Genomic DNA, 15464 nt, shown 5'->3' on the forward strand with positions numbered 1-15464 from the left:
CACGTAGAAATATATCAAAATGCTGGCTGCTTCACAGAAATGATTTTGAGTCAACATAGTAAGTACTTTTTCATATTTTTCTCCCAAATGAGGAAAATGAAAGAGAATGTACAACCAATTCACCAGATAGTCTGGCTTCACAGATAATCAATTACTAATCTGTGGCATCACTGAGTTGAAAAAAAATCTAGTGGAATAAATTATTTTGATACAATAATTTATGGAAAGAAACACAGAAAGCTCATGCTCAGAACTCCAAGTATATTGCTTGTCCCACCCTGCTTTAGGTTTTGACAATCAACAAATGGCAATAATTCTAAATTATGAAAACGACTCTCCTTTTTTATATCAATATGATGTTGTAGATCAGAGCTCTACTGAAGCAAACCAAATTTATCCAGTTTTTACTCCATATAATAGTTTTCTTTCTAGGAATGTTATTCTATTACATTTCATTATGTAAATTTAACAAGATCACATTCTGCAACATGTAGACAATTTCAACTTATCAATTATGGTTTATGAAGAAAATGTTTGTATATTTTAAAGTAATTCTGTGAAGCAGGTACTATTATTTTCATGTTTTAAAATTCTACATTTAGTCAAGATTTACAAATTAAAACTACATGAAACAGATTTGGTGGGAGGAATTTATTTGCAGCATTTTTTATATGGTTAAAAGAATTGAATGGTGATATTCTCACTTCTATTTTACAAAAACTTGAATTTCACAAATAATAGTTAGGTTCGTTGAGATTACACAATTAAAACATGATAGGTTCCAGAAAGAATTCAAAGTCTTCTGATTATGTGGTCGTGGCTGTTTTTTCAGAGTTATCTGAGACCAATGAAATACAGTTCCTGTGAAACTACAGTCCATGTTTATGGTAACAGTGACATGAAAACAGATGTGACTTAGATTGTACTTGAAGCCATAAGCTGATAGGTAAGTATCTCGTAAACAAAACTGTTTTAGGAAGCACAGAATATTTCTCGTTAGTACTATTCATCAAATTATAACATTAGCAAAAGTGACACTGTAACAGTTAACTCAAGTGACTTAGAAAATTGGTTTCTATTATTCTCACCACATGGAGAGGCATTTATGCTGTACGTAGATCGACAATGGCAAAGTTGTTGAAGCAACACAGCAGCTCCAAACCAGCACTGTTGGCATTGTAGTTACAGTTCCTCAGTCGCAAAACAAGTACTTTACTAATAACAGTTTTCTGAAGTAACCTTTTATACCCTAGTCACTAATATATATGTGCACAACTATCTATAATCCATCATCTATCTATCTATCTATCTATCTATCTATCTATCTATCTATCTATCTATCTATCTATCTATCATCTATATCTATTTATCTATCATCTATTTTTCTATCTATTTATTATCTATCATTTACCTGTGCATCTATCTACCAATGTATCTATCAATCTCTCTCTAACATCTATCTATCTATCTATCTATCTATCTATCTATCTATCTATCTATCATCTATCTATCTATCTATCTACCTATCTATATCATCTATTTCTCTCATCTATCTATCTATTCATCTATTTGTCTGTCTATCATCTATCTATCTATTAGCTATCTCTTTATTATCTGTCTGTCATCTCTGTCTTTCTATCATCTATCATTTTTCTATCTACTTATCTATGATGTATATATTATCTTTATCTATCTGTCAATCAATCAGTCTTTCTACCTATGTATCATCTATCTCTCTATTCATCAATTATCTATCATCTCTCTCTATTTCTCTCTGTTTATCTGTCTATATATCTACCTATCAATCCATTTATAAATCATCTATCTCTCTATTATCTCTCTCTATCATCTATGCATCTACTTATCTGCCGTTTACCTACCATCTATCTATCCATTCATCATCTCTCACCTCTCATTTTTCTGTTACAAAGCAATGAAGAGACAAATGGCTGACATAACAAGAACATGTCTTTTGAATACATGGCTTTTCCTTAACATACATATTAACCTTGTCTAGAATCTTTTCCCATGTCCATGGTTTTATCACTTGTTAAGATACTTATGTTAACAGATCAGAAAATGATTAGAATAAGAATGAAGGTGAGGAGACGTTTCAAAACTTGGGTAGGGAAGCTAAAACCTAGGAGGGGGATCTACATTAGTTATCTACATACCCACACACAACATTATCTGCATACCATCAGCACAGGAACTAAGCAAATTTGTCAAAGCTAATTTTATAATGCTTCCTAGATTCTCTCCATGTTATAATACACTTAAAATAGTCCCTCCAAATTCTGTTGCTTTTGATTTTTTAATAAAGTTGAAATAGGGAGAAGTCATGTACTCTGGAGGTGAGAAGATTCTCAGAAAGGTTAGAAGCAGGACAGAAATAATACAAAACTCTTTTAGAAGGAATGTAGGATCTCAATGGAAGAGACTAGAGTTGGACACTAATTGCCAACAATGAAGAAGAGTATAGTAAATGAAGTAGCATCACTCTTTTATAAATGAAAAGGAACCAAACTCTGATCCGGCAGTCTCACAGATAGGATGGAGTCTTTTCTGCAAGTGGAAGCTGAAGTGGCATCAATGGGGAGGCATCCGGGACTTCTCTTTCCTACCTTTAGAGGCTGACATCACAGACAAACTGTCTACCTAAAGATGGGATAGAGACAGCAAACGTGAAGGGTTTCTAGCAGCACCAAGCCTCAAAACTGAACTTTCAAAATGTCTGTTTTTGGGGAGTAAAATTGAGGAGTCAATCTTTCTTATCCTAGAGCTTCTGGAGACACAGCATCACTGGATAAGCATGACCTAGACTTAATCACGAACTCTGTTTGGACATTTTGGAGAAGCCATAAACATGAAGCATTATATTTGTTGACATTTTAACACAATTTTCTAATTTACTGTGTAGGGTGGGAACTTGGGTGAGGATCACCAAACATATGTCTGATCATGCAGTGTGCCCTGCAGCACATGGTTGTGGGTGTATGTGATGAAACAGATCCTGTTCTCTCCAGTCATTCCAGTACAAGGACATGTGAAGTGTGGTGAAACATGGAGTTAATGTTTATTTTCTGTATTTGATATTTTAAAGTCTGGACTATAAAAAGGACTTAAGAGACAGGTTTTACTGTTATCAGGAAAACTTTGAAGTTAAATAAACTAGAAATAATAGGAACATTAGTTACTTTGGTTTGGAAATTAATATCATGAAAATGGATCTTAGCATGTGTACTTGTCATAAATGCAAAGGAAAGGAAAATCTAATTTAATTAATTCATTAATTTTCCTCAATCATTAAATAAATGTTGCATGAATACCTACAACATGTAAATCTTGTGCTGGCCCTGTAGGTGGAATAAAGATGAATAAAACATGTCTCTAGCCTGGGGCAGTCACTGTCAGGGTCTAGTGAACAATAATAAAGAACTAAGCACATGAAGAGAGGGATTTATGTGATCAATCTGTTCGGAATTAAAGCCTGGTAGGCCATCTATCCACAAAGGTGAGTTATTGATTTCTACCATATCTTATTCCAAAAAGAGTGTTTTAGGAATGAGATAGACACAATGAAACAAAAATAAAAGCTGGGGTATTGAAGAAAAAGAAAAGAAATAACTCATTGAGGATGTAGGGAAAAAAATGAACCTGTTCCCTCAGAAGGTATACTATAGCACAATATTCAGGTTTCTATCAAGGATAGACAAAGAAAATACCAAGAAAATGAGAAGGATGCATATTTCCTTTAGGTGTAAAGAAAAGAGCAAGTGTATGTACTTTAAATATTGTTACGTTTACTTTCTAAGGCTTCAGAAAATTAAATGTCATTTCTCAGTGCGAGATGATATGCACAAATGTGCTTTAAACTCTTCAAAAGGCAGTATATGGCACTTACTCTTGGCTGTGTTTTTTATCTCTTTATACATTTTATCACTTTGTACTTATTGTCAAATCTCCATGACATTAAAAATGGAAAATGAAAAGAGATTTAAAAAACCTTAAATTACTGTTATTTTTCTCACAGTTTTCGCAGAGGTTTGCCACCATCTTGACTCAAAGCTACTCTTGGATCAGCCACTTGGTGTCCTGTGGCCTGGAGTCTCAGAGCACCCCAGAGCTCTATAGTCACTTCCTGTCAGATCAAACAGCTTGCACCCCTTTCCCTGGGGTCTCACTGACCTATATTATTACTGACAATAGAGGGCGCTTCAACCTCAGGTCTTGAACTAGCTACTGGATTAGAAGACCCAAATATCCACTTTACCACTTAGCTGAAATATGTACAGTGCTGTCTGGGTTGATAAGGTTTTGTTTATACCATTTGTCTGTCTGTCCATCCGTCTATCCATCCATTCATCCTTTTATTTCACTTGGTTTTTAATTCAAAAGAAGGAATACCCCTAGATGTACTAGCACACTAGCAAAAATGGGTTCTACTAATTCAAGACATGTTTAGGAAAAAAAAAAATCAAAAGGATGTTTCATTTTTACAAATAACATCTGCGTATATTTCTTTAAATGCATCTTATTAACCACAAGTACAGAATGGAAAATATCTTACAATTTCCATCTAGACATCTAGCACTAATGATTCCCTTTCCATTTTCTACCATTTGGAAGACTCCATTTACCTTTCCTCCAGTAATGTAAAACGATTAAGCATCTTTTATGTTGCTATGCAAAAAGAGACTAGTGATCCTTAAGGCTCGACGTATTTTATAACATAAAACTGCAGTTTATTAAAATATTAAGTACTCTTCAAACCTCAGTTCATGAAAAGACAGTGATTTTTTTTTCTCTGATCCAAATGTAATCAATGACTTTTAACCTCCACAGATCAGCATTTACGGTGTAAGAGGTTGATTCTCGAGTCTCCTAACTTGCTTAACTGCACCCTTGGTGCCTCTTTTTGTGTTTACTCCAGAGCAGAGGGTTATTCTGAGGAGACATTCACTAGCATCTTTGCTGTCAGATGCCCTGATGCGTATGTACATGAGACCCACAGCCAGACAGTTCCTTTTCAACCCAGTTTTGCCAGCAGCGTTTCAGGTGCATAGTAGCTGTGTGATAAATGGTGACTGTGCTAGTCATCTGAATGCACAGAACATTTCCACCATGGCAAAGCCCTCAAGAGTGAAGTGTCAGTGGGCATTACTGTGTTCTTCACTCTATCTCTGATGTCTACCTTGGGTGTGTGCTCAGGTTACTATGTGTGTGAACGTGGTAGCCAGAGGATGACATTGTGTTTCTGCTCCTATCACTCTCCACCTTAAGTTGGGGAGGGCAGGGTCTCTCACTGAACCTGGCATTTGCCCATTTGGCTAGGTTAGCCGGTAGGCAAACTCCAAGGATATTTCTCCAGTGCTGGAACCTTGTATCACTCTCAATGATGAACTGTGATGAATTATTTAAGAGTCATCTTAGGCTGCAGAGATGGTTCAGTGGTTAAGAGCACTTGCTGCTTTTGAAGAAGGCCTGGGTTTTGTTCCCAGCATTTCACAACTGTATGGAATTCCAGTTCCAGGGGTTCTGACACCCTCTTCTGGCCTCAATGGCCATCAGACCTACATAGTGTGCTTACATAAGTGCAGGCAAAAGAATCCTATAAAATAAAGAAAAAAGAAAAAAAAAAGAAACGCAAATAATACTATTATTATACTGATAATACTAATCAACTATTCATAATGCTTTCACCTACTCTCTTGCTAAGGACAAACAATAGAGGTGAACCTTCATTTGAGCTTTGAAAGTATTTGTTTCATAGCATAATACAAACATTTACACATGTTTTGAGTATGAAGCAAGGGTCTGTGGTCTTACAGCCCCTAGCAACAGAAACTTTCAGGCTGTGTAGTGGACTTGGGGGGCAGGCACCTTGGTGTGTGGAGATAGTAGCTCAGGGAGCAAGGTGGAGAATTTGGGCAATGAGCAGGTCACATTTACCACTAAGGTAGACCTTAGATTTGTAGGGAAAAGCCATGGATGCTGACAGAATAAAACTGGAAGGAGGACAATGACGACTGTGTGACAATCTCTGACATGCGAGTGAAATGAATTTCACTGACTTTGGGTCCTATTTCACAAACATCAAGACTAAAGGATGTCATCTCCTTTTAATAGCGGCAGTTGAGTATCTGCACACGATGTTGAAGTGAACCGAGGACAGGCGTGCTCCTGTAGATTTCAGGGTCAGAGCACCGGCAAATAATATTTCCACCCTTGTCTGCACCGCTTAATGAGACAAGGGGAGCAGCTGACTTCGGATGTGTCCTGTATTGTAAATCATGGGGCTATCAGGTTCAGCAGGGTCGATGGGCTGCTTCCGCATCCGCTCCACAGCACCAGGGCCCAGAAAGTAGCCGGAGAATATGGAATAATAACCCACATGGGTGACTCATAGGTAGAATGGCCCTCTTCTGCAGAAAGGATCTAGCTGGAAGATACCTCTATATGCACCAAAAAGAGGATAATCATGAACATTTAGATAAAACCACCAGACTAAATATTCTATTTCTACCCTCTTCAGTCAAGACATGAATAGAATGGAAAATGAAAATTTGTGTTTATAGGCATAAATTATTCAATCTTGGTGACTTCCCCAGTCTTTGGTGATTTCAGGGTTTTCTTTTTTTGTGTAATATTGACAATGATGCTGCGGTCGCCATACTTCTCAATGCTTTCCTCTGTACATTGGTAAGGTTCTCACTTTCTCTCCCTTACACTCTGGACAGGGTCTCACTGTGTAGTCAAAGACATCCTCAAACCTGAAGCAGTTCTGCCTCAGCTTCCAGAGTTCTGGGATTCTAGGTTGGATCTCCTTACTAGTACATATATGTCTTGAAGGAAGGGATAACTCTTATGTTATATTTTACAGTCTTGCTGTAGCGGTACCAGAACCAAGATAGCCCAGAACTGTAGTGAATACTGTCTTCATGCTCAGATAATTTAGATTGTTTTCTACAGGGAATTGGGTTGTGTGTGTGGCTCAGCTGAATGCTTGCTACTCAAGACTGAGGATAGGAGTTCGGATCCCCAGCATTCATATAGAAGCCAGGCATTATGGTGAACACATGTAACCCCAATGCTAGAAGAGAGGAAGTAAAGAGAGGCAGATTTATGGACCTCACTAGCCAGCCAATATACCCAATGGGGGTGAGTTCCAGGTTCAAAAAGTAAGATGAAGTGTGATTGTGAAGACACCAGATGTCAACCTCTGCCTCCCCCAACACAGATAATTATTTCTGTATATCTTGGGATATTTTTGAATTCAACTTTTAAAATAACCTCACTGGTTCACAGCGTTGAGCAACTTCTACATTTCAGCAACTGATGGATGTCATAATTCAGAAGAAAAGACAGTATTATAGGTTGTCATAACACCTATAGTAAAATGAACCTACGGAATGTGGAACAGTCTAGTTCTGTATAACCAGCCCAGCTTTCCTGAGCAGCCTTTCCTAGTTAGAGTGTGAGTCTAGCCCCAGCCACCAGGCTGAAGAAGCCTCAGCCCTCACTCGACAAATGGTCTGCATTCCCTTAACCCACAAATATATGAGCTTTATCAAACAGAATATTATAAACAGTGAAAGAAACATTTTTGTCCTTTCACTTAACAAATTATATTTAAACAGGGGCCTGCATAGGAGTCATACTCCTCATTGAATTATTCTACTTACCTACCCTCTAAAAATTCCTAATTTCTGTAAAATTATTAGAATCAGAGAAACCAACCGACCAACCCCAGCAGAATACAAAGTGAAGCGCAGGTCAAGGATAATAGGGTAATTTGCCAGTTTTCTCCAGATGAGCCAATCTTGACAACTTAGTGCTGCGAATTCTGTTGTTCTCCCTGATTGGATGGAGAAGGCAGAGGAAGCTTCCCCGCCTCCTTTTTTTTCCCTCCCAGGCTTAAAAATCCGCAGCAGATGCAGTGATGTAGACCTGCATTTAAGTCCTTGCTCTTTAGAGACGCAACTGTGAACTGTGCTCTCCCCGAATTTGTAATTAGAGGGCTGAAACAGATGGCAAAGGCTGAACAGAAAGAGGCGTCCATTAAAGCGACTTGTACTGCCAAAAAGATGGCTCGTTCCAAGAACAGACTCAATTTCCTCCGCGCGAAATACAGCAGCACACACACACACGCCACGCTGTGAAGAAACTTTGCCTCTCGGAGCACCTAACGCAGGATCCCAACATTGATTGAAAAGTCAATCAACAGCCCCTCCCCACTTTTGAACACAAAGGAGGTGCCGTTGGTCGTGGGAGGTGAGGGCTGGTTGGAAGCTCTCAACGTTCAATTTAATGTGCCAACCATGTCACCTTTAAGGATGCTGTTGTGTAAAGCAAATGCGGAACGTAGTTTCCTTCTAAAATTTCAGCCGAACTCATCGGAACAGATGAAGATTCATTAGCAATGATGGGAGAAACACGCTGGTGTATGGTGAACACACATCTGGCAAGGCAACGTCCTGAAGATATGTGTGCTCTGTGTTTGGGTGTTTAACAGCCCTCTCATCTGTACAGAAGTAAAGAATGCAAACTATTATCAGCGTGAAAGCACAGAAGTAACCCTTTGGAGTGGAAACCGCTCATCTGTACCCCACGGTCTGAGTGTTCTCAGGATGAAGACACACTTATGTGTTCATACATGCTAGTATTAACTGATATTTTAAAATATTTATTTATTTTTATTTTATATGTAAGAGTATTTTGTGTACTATGTGTGTGCTTGATACTTGCAGATACCAAAAGGGAGTGTTGGATCCCCTGGAACTGGAGTTACAAGCAATTGTGGGCCACCATGTAGAACTAGACCTAGGTCCCCTGCAAGAGCAGAAAGTACCCTTAACTGCTGAGCCATCTCCACAGTCCTCTGTGTATTTAAATAATGGCATTTTAATGATTTTTTAGGAGTCTGGTATTGTTCATGGACAGCATTTTGAGAAGGACTGATCTTGTTTGCTGGCAACTTATGTTTTAAGGGGGTGAACACCTTTGCCATTTCAAATTGACTTTCTCTAGAGTACACAGTGAAGGAAAAGAAACATCCTTGTTCTTCTGAGGCCAGCCTCCACGTTGACAGAAATGGCAAAGTCTAGAAGAATTTGAATAGTCCATCAATTTTGTAAGGTAATGTTGGCCAAGTTCATCCACTGCACCTTCTTATTTAAAGATAGATAGCACCTCTTAAAGCATTGCTGTGGTGAAAAATCATGTTCATCTCCCATGTTTTCTGGATCATATTTTGTGCTCAGTAAACAGATATTCTTTATCTTTTATTTTAAATTTCATCCCAAATTACTTGCATGCAACTTACCTTGATTATTCTATTAAGGCCAGTAGTTTAAGCCTATAATGTAACCCTTTTGTCTATTATCAGGTAGTGCCTAGTTCATATTCTAGAAGTTCAGAAATAGGATGAAGGATATCAATTCTTATACCAAACATCATATTTAGTGTCAAAATAGCAATAACAACAACTCACACTTATACAGTTCTTACTATGTGCTACTCAGTCTTCACATCAACCCATGAAGTCAGTGTTGTCTTTCTGGAAGTATACGGGTGGTTAACACTTGCTCCTATTCACACTGAGAACACTTGGTGACATCAGTACTTAAATTTAGCCTTCAGAACTAGCATGAATGACATATTCAAGCACTGTACATAATGTGGCTTAAATTTAGATCAGTCCTAAATTCCTGTCCTATACTACTGAGGTTCTATAACCAATAATAAAAACATACACATCCAAAAGAAGAATATAAAAGCATCTTTTTACATAGGTGTTATCACACAACAAAGTTGACTGGAAAATTCTGAGAAATATTAAGAGATCAGTGCTGTGATATGCAAAATCAATATTTTTATTCAGTTTTGGTGGCCAAGCTTATAGTTGCAGATACTTAGGAGGCTAAGGAAGAGGACTCTTGAATTCAGGGCCTTCCAGGGTTATAGAGTGAGTTCAAGGCCAACATGTACAGTTTAGTGAGACCCTGTCTCAAAACAAAGTTCAAATGAGGTTGAGGATATAACTCAGCGGTAGTGCATGGAGCCCTAAGTTTCAGTGCTACAACACAGTTATATTTGTACTCATTAAACAATGTAAAAGAAAATATTCCCACTGAAAGTAAGAATGTTAGTCATGGTAAGTAGTAATAACGATAAGCCTTGCAACAACTGGAAACATAAAACTTTACAGCTATATTCAGAAGAGCTACATAGAAGAAGAGCCATATTTATAGATGTAAAATCTCAACTTAAAAACTTGTTTTTAATGTGAATGTAATAGTCATGGACCCTTGTTTTACTTTTGCATGTACCCCAAACCCAATTCTAAAATTAGTGTAGAAAAGAAAATGCAGAATTAGTGTGGAAAAGCAATTTTGAAGAAAAATAACAAGAGTCATCAGATACCACACACACTTGTGATACTGAGTGATTAGTTGGTATGTCTAATGGAGCACAACAGGAATGTATATAATGTTTGGGATATTAAATTCACAAAAGGTTTCTTTTTTCTAGATCATTTAGCAAAACATACACTTCTTTAAAAAATGGGATTGGATGGTTTTTCTAATCATTTGGAAAGTAGATGTGGGATTCCCTACCATTGAAGATTCACAAATATTGTTCCAAATAGAGACAAGAAATAGCTCTATCCCCCCCTCTCTCTCCCCACCCATCCATCCATCCATCCATCCATCCATCCATCCATCCATCCATCCTCTACCTGTCTACAAAAGAAGAAAGGCATATACGCATCATAAGGAAAACTGTCCGGACTTTAGAGCACTGAGGATATTCTTTTAAAATATACAATAAGAGAATACATAAAGTCAATGAATACATTCATTAATAATATAATATTTACAAAATCAAAAGACACTATAAATTTACAGAACAAGTAGTGAACTAGTAGAAATAATTATAATGTGCAACACATGAAAAAGTTAGATATTAAAAAAATAAAGCACAGAAAATGTTAAAAGTTATGTGTATTTGTTGTGGAATATTACTTTAACTATGTAAAGATGTGTTACATTTGTTTATGCTGCATTTGCTTAATGATGTAAAGAAAGATGTGTGGCTTTGCCTGCTTAATTCACCTGATGGGTCTCACAAAGAGCTGAATGGCCAATAGCTAGGAAGTAGAGGGATAGGTGGGGCTGATGGACAGAGAGAATAAGCAGGAGAAGGAATATAGGCTTGAGAATGAGAAGAGAGGAGGGAACAAGGGAGAAAGAGAGGGAAATGCCTGGGGCCAGCAGGACACAGAGCAAGCAGTGATAGTCAGACGTACAGAAGGAAAGACAGACAAAAAGCCCCGAGGCAAAAGGTAGATGAAGAGAAACAGGTTAATCTAAGTTATAAGAGCCAGTGAGACAAGCAGAAGGTAAGGCTGAGCTTTCATAACTAATAACAAGTCTCTGTGTCATGATGTGGGAGCTGGTTGGTGGCCCCAAAGAAAGCCTGGTACATGTATTAGTTGTTTTTTTTTTTTTTTCCTCCTGGATTTGGTAAAACGTCAGGAAAGAAACTCAAGGAAGGAAGAGTTTATCTGGGCTCACAGTCCAAGGGTACAGGCTCTCGCTGCAGGGAAGTCAGATGGGCAGCAGTGAGCCAGCTGAACACTTCACATCCGCAGCCAAGAAGCAGAGGAAGATGAATGCTGTCGCTCTGTTATTTGCTTTTTTTCCTATACAGTCAGCTGATGCAGGGATACTACCCACATGTAGAGTGAGGCTCCCTACTTCAGTTAGCCTGATCTAGATATTCCCTCACACACATGCTTAGAGGTTTGTCTCCTTGAGATTATTCTAGACTCTGAAGTTGGCAATCAGTCTTCACCATCACAAGGTAAGAAGAATAAGACGACATACACATAGAAATGGAACTTCATAGCTTGTAATTAGGGAAATGAAAATTGTGTGTGTGTGTGTGTGTGTGTGTGTGTGTGTGTGTGTGTTGAAAATAGAGGGGGACTACTGGAGGAGAAAATGGGACTAGTGGGAACCGGGGCTGGGAAAGAAAGGGTATCAGAGAGGCAAGTGTAATCAAAGCATGCCGCATACATGTGTGAAAATGTCCTAAAGGAACCCATTGCTCTGAACAATGAATGGATGCTAACAAAATGCATTTGATGCACAAAGGAAAATTAAGTGAATGAGACACCATTTTCACTCACCAGACCAGCACCGAATGTTAAGGGTTGCTTGGTGGGAACGAGTAGTCCTGGGTGGTTGGTAAGTGTTCGGAGGTTAGGAATTCAGCAAGACGATTGGACAGTGTCTATGTAAATGTTGAAAACACTGAGCATATGCCGTTACAGCACTTACACTGTCAGTGTTTTTCTCTGGAGAAATTCATGCACATTCACAAGGTAGTTTGATCTAAAATGTTCTCTGTATTGTTTTAAACATAAAAGCAAAATACAATGGAAGCAGGTTAAATAAACATTGAGATGGAAAGTTACGTTGCTATATATTACGACATGTGGACACCACGCATGCCGTTAAAAGAAGGGTGGGATTTATGGGCTGTTATGCAAAGATACATGACATTGTTTGGGGGTGAGGGATACAAGTTTCAGAGGGGTCTACTGTTGGCTGTGGTATGACTAGTGTAAAACACAGGCTTTTTTTTGCGTTTGTCACACAGTGCTCTATACCTGATGAAGAAATGGGAGATACAAAAATGGTGCTTGGGGAGACCTAGGCATGGTCTCAGACTTAGGGTGGCTATTGACAGGTAGTTTTAAACTTTCTATTCAAAAATGTTTTAGGAGCCAGGCGGCCGTGGTGCACGCCTTTAATCACAGCACTCGGGAGGCAGAGCCAGGAGGGTCTCTGTGAGTTTGAAGCCAGCCTGGTCTACAGAGCAAGACCCAGGACAGGCAGCAAAACTACACAGAGAAACCCTGTCTCAAAACACAAACAAACAAACAAAAATATTTTAGGAGTAGGATCTTTGTAAAACATAAAATAAATGATACACTTATATATTGTGTTTTAGTTATATAATTAAGTATATACTTTGTAATACATGGAACATATATCATGAATTCTTTTTATTGCATTACACGTAAAATTTTACATATATGTATATAAAAATTACTTGCATAGATTTGTAAAGTCATAAATAATTTTTTATGAATGCAAGTTTTTTATTCATCATTTTTTTTTCTGTTTTCATTTGTTAAGAATAGATAGCAACAACATCACTGTTTCCCAGTGATTGGTATGGGTTGCTGAATAAAATGCTCCCAGATTACGGCTTGATGTGGAATTGAGTGGAAATGGTGAGCTCTGCCTTCAACAACACTTATGGCAAAGGAATACACAGGTTGGGTCTTCATTGAAGGTGAGCATTTTAACCATGCACGTCTCTTATCTCGTTGATTCTAAGTAAGGTAGGAAGACACTAAAACTGGCCGCATTCTATTTTGTTTTCTTCTTGTTGAATTGCCATTAAAGTTCAGTATCTCAAACTAGTAGTGTGGGAACAATTTAAAGTATGATAGTGATGAATGTTAAAATAACAATAGATATTTCTTAGTTGCACAAATACTTTTTTTTTTCAGTAGCAGTCTTATCATGATATTTTTCTTGGGCTCCTCAAATTTACTTTAGTTTTTTTTTTTTTTTTTTTTTTTTTTTTACTGTCTCAGTTTGATATCAGAACAGTGAAAATAAGATTACATCATAGTCTTACAATGACAAATAGTCAGACAGTGTAGAGAGGAATTCCATTATCAACCCTCATACTTCTGTTATTCTTTCAAATATTTCTCAAAATAGTGAGGTTTAATAATAAGTTTCAAAATTGGCATTTAAATTCAAATGTTCTTGAGAAGATATTTCTTGTGCGTCTTGCAATTCTGTTGTAAAAGTTGTTTTGTCAGATTGGGCACTTTTAAGGATTAGTTGTTATTTTGTTAAGATAAGAGTATTTACAGTTTGGGGAAATGATTTCTTCTGTAGGGAATGCTATTGGATATTTTAGACTACATTCGAGTACTCTGAGGATGGGTCTGAAGAGATCCTTCTCTGATGAATTTTCCTAGCTGTGCATTAGCTTCCTGGGATCACCGCGCCATCTAACTGTGTTTTAATGTTGGATTAGCATGGGGACCAGCCTTAATCGACACAGCTGCTCCCAGTACAGGGGAGCTTGGAAGATTCAGGGTGTGACCCCACAGAGGAATATACAGGGAACACGGGCATCAGCCAGTGCATATATCATTGGGACTTCAACTTCTTTTTTTTTTCTTTCTTTCTTTTTTTTTTTTTTCCATAGCACTGGATTTTATTCTTACTTTTGCATATTTTTTTCATTTCTGTAAAGGTTTGGCAGTAACCTTCCTTGACACATCCCCCCACCCCCCCATCATCCCATTGCCCTGTAATAGTCTTTTTTTGCCTTATGGTGCTGGAGGATAAACTCAGGGCCTTGTGCATACTAGGCAAGCTCTCTACCACTTGACTAGGAAAACTCTTGTGTCTTTAAACATGACTATATGGACTGTAGAGAGCAAGGGAAATCTTCCAGCCTTCTGCCTGTGTGGGAAACATCGTGTTGCCAGTTCTGATCATGAGTCTTCAGCAGTACAAATCAGCTTGTTCTTAGCTTCTTCTCTTTCTTTCTTTCTTTCTTTCTTTCTTTCTTTCTTTCTTTCTTTCTTTCTTTCTTTCTTTCTTTCTTTCTTTCTTTTTCTTTGCTTGGTTTGTTTTTTTGTTTTTCAAGTCAGGGTTTCTCTGTGCAGCCCTGGCTGTCCTGGAACTCACTCTGTAGACCAGGCTGGCCTCGAACTCACATAGATCCCCCTGCCTCTGCCTCCCGAATGTTATGCCTGTCTCTTAGATTTCTTTTTTCTTTTTTTTTTTTGATATATATTTTTTATTTTACAATACCATTCAGTTCTACATATCAGCCATGGGTTCCCCTATTCTCCCCCCTCCCACGCCCTCCCTTTACCCCCAGCCCACCCTCCATTCCCACCTCCTCCAGGACAAGTCCTCCCCCGAGGACTATGATCAACTTGGTAGACTCAGTCCAGGGAGGTCCAGTCCCTTCCTCCCAGACTAAGCCAAGTGTCCCTGCATAAGTTCCAGGTTTCAAACAGCCAACTCATGCAATGAGCACAGGACTTGGTCCCACTGCCTAGGTGCCTCCCAAACTGATCAAGCCAATCAACTGTCTCACCTATTCAGAGGGCTTGATCCAGCTGGGAGCCCCTCAGCCTTTGGTTCATAGTTCATGTGTTTCCATTCATTTGGCTATTTTTTTTTTTAATTGAGTAAAACTGAAATTTATTATAAGCCACAGTCGTCCTAGGGACCTCCATGCTATATATATAGCCTCTATGGTTCTATGGATTGTGGTCTGATTGTTCTTTATTTTATATCTAGAATCCACCAATGAGTGAGTACATACCATAACTGTCTTTCTGGGTT

The 15464-nt window shown here is 38.2% G+C and overlaps 1 long non-coding RNA gene across 1 annotated transcript; it reads left to right on the forward strand.

The window, feature by feature from the left end:
• Positions 1-831: 831 nt before the first annotated feature.
• On the forward strand, positions 832-4772 carry LOC143269334 (uncharacterized). Its single transcript, XR_013045736.1, has 2 exons — positions 832-946; positions 4034-4772. It is a non-coding gene; the product is annotated as an uncharacterized LOC143269334 (long non-coding RNA).
• Positions 4773-15464: the final 10692 nt, after the last annotated feature.

Source organism: Peromyscus maniculatus, chromosome 18, assembly GCF_049852395.1.
Source record: "Peromyscus maniculatus bairdii isolate BWxNUB_F1_BW_parent chromosome 18, HU_Pman_BW_mat_3.1, whole genome shotgun sequence".
NCBI classification, from domain to species: Eukaryota; Metazoa; Chordata; class Mammalia; order Rodentia; family Cricetidae; genus Peromyscus; species Peromyscus maniculatus.